This window comes from Corvus brachyrhynchos, unplaced genomic scaffold (assembly GCF_000691975.1).
Source record: "Corvus brachyrhynchos isolate BGI_N302 unplaced genomic scaffold, ASM69197v1 scaffold115, whole genome shotgun sequence".
In the NCBI taxonomy this organism is placed as follows: Eukaryota; Metazoa; Chordata; class Aves; order Passeriformes; family Corvidae; genus Corvus; species Corvus brachyrhynchos.
This window is the reverse complement of record NW_008239553.1, coordinates 8,124,810-8,130,196: the sequence shown is the minus strand read 5'-3', so window position 1 is coordinate 8,130,196 and position 5,387 is coordinate 8,124,810.

The window sequence follows — 5,387 nt, the reverse complement described above, 5'->3', positions numbered from 1 at the left end:
CTGCTGAAAATATTTGTCTTTATATTTCAGTATCTCTGGCACATACATTGAAAACTGTTTGTGGTTTGAAAAAATAGGTGTAGATGTGTTGTATGTGAGCTAGCATGTTTGGTTTTGTAGTATTAACAGGACAGATTCTGTCTCAGCAGTAGCTCTATTCTTTTTGTGAATTCCTAAGTCATGTCCACCTAGGTTTTGGGCACTTAGTTCTCAGCTTTCTTTGCCCTTTAATTTGGTAACCTAGGTCTGCAGCTTCCTTTTCTGAATCTTCCTGTGATTAGCCCAGCAGATCCAAAGACCTGTCCTTCCTAATTACAGGTGCTCTTCCCAAGATGAGGAACAGAACATGCCATGATCACCACCTTCCTTAAAGCCCAATGCTATTTATTTAGAACAAAATGTTATGGAAAAAAGCTACTTAATAAGCCAAGAAATGACTCACACACCTGCTAAGTGTTGCCTGTCTTCCTTGTGGTGCCCTGGCAAATATGATAAGCAAGATCTGCCAGCTCTTTAATTCAGAGAGAGCATCTGTGTATCAGCTCATGCTGTCTCTGCCCCAGAAGACAAAAATGAGTGCCAGGATAACAGGCATGAGAACTTGTGTGAAGACATGCAGGTTCCACAGAAACACTTCTCATTCAGCCTGGAGCACAAATGCATAAGGAACATGTGCTGCCTAGCAGTCAGTCCACACCATCCTTCCCATCCTGTGGGGCAGCAGTCAGTTCTGGAGCATCTCTCCAAAGCTGGGTGAACTCCTGCCTGTAACCAGTCATGCTGCTCTCTGAAGTCAAGTGCCTGCCACCTTCTTGCATGTGGGAACAGCAAAAACTTGCGGGGTTGGACAGCTGAGAATACTCAAAAGTAATCAGTAGCTGTTGGATTTTCTCTATGGCCAATGATGAGCATTGTCCTCCTATGCTCAACCACATGCAGGATCAAAACAGGAAAAGCATCTCCCTGGACAAAGCTGTTGTACATGTTGGTTGTGACCAGTCCTGGGTTGTCCTGGTGCATTCCATGCTTCGTAACCTTTGTGGCAGTTTGCTGTAGCAGCATATGAAAGATCGGTGTTACGGTTTCCATCATGGGGATATCATGACTCTCAAATACTTTAAAACTATTGTAGATTATGAAGATAAAATTATTTCAACATTAAACCTCTTTCAGTTGAGTTTTTAGCAGATATGATGCTTCCAAGCCCTCTGGAATGAGAGGTCAGAAAGTGCAGCTGTAGCCCGTGTGGGAACAGAATTTTTCTAGTGAAATAAGATGAATCCTGTTTTGAAGAGAAGTCATGTTTTTTGTGGTCTTGTTACCAGACCGGCAATGGCTCTGGTCACAGTCTCTTTGAAGTCTGGTTTGGCTTTACAAAAAACCCAGTGATATATGTGTCTTACTGTGCTCTTTTTGGTGAGGGAAGGTTTCCTTTCTGCCCTGTATGGAACACTGGGGCCATGTAGCAGAAGGGTTGTGCCGTCCTGCACTAAGATGGAAACAGAAGGCTTCTGAGAACATATTGCATCAAGTCATAGGCTGTGGTGGTAACAGAAGGTAGGTAGGAGGAACTCCAGCATCCAGGCTTCAGGCACTTGACTGCCTGCCCGAGACTGCTGTTGTAGTGGCTGCAAAGAGAGAGGCTGATCAACAGGGTGAGTCAGAGTATTAGCATAAATTGAGGTGAATTCCCTGTGGCTGCGCACACACAGGGGGTGTGTTTGGGGGAAGCTGACTCCAGGCACGTATAAGACTGGGAGCTGCTGGGCTGATTCACCTGTGCTGCTTGTGCCGCACAGCACTGTCAGTGCAGAGCCCTGGACTGCACAGCCCCAGCAGCTGGGCTTACAGTGACTGCTGGTGTTTCTGCCCCAGCTTTGTGTCACCTCGACATGCCTATGCCTGCAGGCGCTGACTTCACCTCCCTCCTCCAGGCAGAAACGAGAAATCCATACCCAGAAGCTGTATCTTTGCTCTTGTTCTCTGGGCATAAGTCACGGGTGCGCTTTTGTGTGCAATGGTAGCTGTGTTGTCGTGCTGTGTCAGAGTGCCTGAGCAAGCAGGGCTTCTGCAGCCCTGAGCAGCCTCTCCGTGAACCAGTTATAACTTCCCTGCTCCCAGTGCATGTGTGAGAAAGTTTCTGCCAGCCTTTTGATGGAATGCGTGGCAAGGAAGGGTAACTCAACAGCTTTTCTAAGTGCAGAGAAGATGTTTCTGCTGCACCTTCTTGCTGTATAAGCAGTGTGTGGGAAGTGTTGACAGTGCAGTTCTGTGGGCCACCCTCCTAATTGGGAAGCAACAGGAAAGTGACTCATGAGACATTGAATCCTCTTCTGTGCAGGGAGCATGGGGACTTGAAGAACGGGCACTGGACCGCACAGAAGCTGTGGGATTGACAGCAAAAGGATACAGGCTGACAGTGACCAAGCTCTTGGCTGGTTAAGATCACAACTGAAGTCATCCAAGCTCCTCTTAGGAGTTCCTCAGCTATCAATGACCTGTGGGCACCAGCAAATAGAGTTCTGCACTGTCCAGAGCTGTCATACTTTGCCAGGGTTTTAATAGCTATGGCCGAAAACAGCATCCAGTGTTGACAGAGCAAGGTATTTACTGTTAGCCTGTTCTCATGTCTGCTTGCAAAACTTCTCTGTGCATGTAACTGCAGTGTCAGCCTGAACTTTTTCCTGCACTCACCATGTCCTGATGTTGCTCCTCTTTTGGCTGACCCTGACCTATCAATATTCCCCATGAGATTGCTTTTCTCTGTCTGCTATCGATCCTGCTCTGGCATTAACCTTTTCCAGCTCTGCCATGACATGTCTCCATTGCAGATTTTAATTCTTCTCATGTTCCTAACCTTGTCTTATCTGCTACATGCTGAGTTTTTTGGAACTGACGTGACAGCAGAAGCTCAAGTGAGCCATGTTGAATTCAGTAACTTCATCTATTTATGCCAAGGCCAGAGAATTCCTTGTCATTCTTCCCATTCTAATGTCATCTCTCAGCAGCTCCGTGGTAGTTTGAAGTGCTGTGGTATTTTCTCAATGCCAAATACCCTGCCTAGTTATATCTGTCTGTATGTGGAGACAGTAACAATGTCACCAAAGCAGAATGTAAGCACAGTTTATCTGCCTTGGCTGGAGTAAAGAGTAGTGTAGGGTGCAGTACTACATGCATCTGGGCCCATTTGGCTCTTGAAAAACAATGGGACTTTTTTGAGAGGAGGTGGAAAAGAGGGAGAAGTGAGATTGATTTGGCTTATGTGCTTTTTTAGAAGTAATCTGCTTAAATTAATCCAGTCTGAATTCTACCTGCACCCCTGTACAACATTTGTCGCACTTGTTCCTCCAAAGCCAGTGTAACAACACAGAGTAAAGGGTGATGTTGTTTGGTTGAATCGGGATCCAGATTTTACCAGGGCACCCTCCCTGTTTAAAGGCCAGTGTGGAACCTGGCAGTGAGTGGTACAGTGCTACCATGGGGAATGTTCTCCTGAGGTGGACTGAATCTGCAGACACTCTGGTTGCATGGGCACTGGAAGCTGATGACTGGTGTGTCAGTGGAATATCAAAATCATAACTTGAGTTGTTGGTGTGTTACGTAATGATTGGACTGGAATGCTGTACGCAAGCAGAGGCACTGTCACCCCCTGTTTACTAACTCTGATGTTACGCATAGCCCGAGGTTACCTCAGGCTAAAGAGCACACAGACAGATTCTCGTGAGGTGGGAACACTAGACTGGTGCCAGGACAACAGCTGACAGTGTCAGCTTTTTTTGATAGGTATTTCTCTCCCCTTATTTCAAGGAAAAGCCTCTATATGTTCCCTTGGTGGTATCCTTGGTATAAGATTTCAGGACTCTCAGCTAACACGTGTATTTCAAATCCTCAGAGATGTATGAATCCCACCTCAGTACAGATTGCACTGTTGAGGAAAGACTCTGTCCTGTTATCTGTGTGTTTTGGATAGAAAACAGTTCCTTGAGTACATCTTTTCAGTGAGAAAATAAACAAGCTCTTACCCCACGATCTCCGGACAATTAAAACAAAGTGGCTGTACAGCTACTTGTGTTCCAGTTTATGATGAATGTGGCATTGCTGTCAGCACTGCTGGGACATATACAGCCTATTCTTAATTTTACACATACACGTCTAGTTGTGGAACAGTGAGTGGTTTCCAAAATATTTTAATCTTTTCTAGTTGTGTCCCATTTTAGGAAATCTGTGCCAGCTAAGATAGGAAGGCTGTTGCCTTTAAGAGGCTACTGATTCTTTAGAATAATAATATTCTCTTTTAAAAATTACCCTCTAACCTCAACCTCCAATCCCACAGCACTTGGCTATAATCTGCCAAGACCCCAGCCTAGCAGCAGGTAGCTTGCAGCAGCAGCTGGAGCACCTGGGCACTGTCTAGAGGAGAGAGGCTTCATGCAGAGGTGGATGCAGGGTGAAAGGACAGTAGTGTTCTTCTCTCTAGGATATTGGTTGGCAGAAGCTTATTCCTGAAGTGTGCCACTGCAGGCTAATGCCAAAGCCTTTAGCTTTATTCCATGTCCCACTGCCTCAAACTGTGGAATGGGCAGTCACAGTGCTGCCCTCTCACAGACTGACCATCTGCATGTATAATGTTACGATCAGATCCCGTTATGTTTTAAAGCTTAGACAAGAAAATAAGGATCAGAGGTTCCTGACTGAAGATTGATAAGAATGTGTTTAAATCACTTGATGCTGAACTTAATCATGTGCTTAAGATTAAGCAGTTAGCGATTCCTTTAATTTGAGTCTGAGCCTATGCATAACAGATGTCTTCAGAGTCAGAGGAAGGAAGAATCCCTCTAAATCTGCCAGTGCCTTTTATCTCCAATCCTGAGGATGGCTGTGGTGATCAAACTATTGCCCAAGGACTGTTTCATGCTGTATCTCTAGTTGAATCATCATCACCTATTCTTCTCCTATCCCCCACTCCGTTACCTTCTGTGCTGAAATGGGAGCCTATAACACGAAGTTTCCTCGAAAGCAGGCTGTGGATGGCTGTTCATTTCTAGATCCAGATGGTGGGAAAGCCCCAGCTTTTCTCGTTGCTTCTCCAGACCTGCTGGCAGAGCTGTGTATATATGTTTTATCCTAAATGAGAAGGACAAGAAAACTGTGCTACAGCAGGTTAGGATAACATCTGATGGTGCAGTAGCTTAGAGTGCACATTCCACTCCAAGCATCCTTCTTTTCCCTTAGCTGCCTTATTAAACTGGTTTTCAAAAATTTCCCCTGCCCTGTACTACAAAGCATCACAGTAGAGCATTATGATTTCTTAGCCCCTGGATTTCCATGGGTGAGCAGACAAAGTGAAGGGGAGCAGACAACTATTGTGTGTCAAGGGCTCGGCTGGG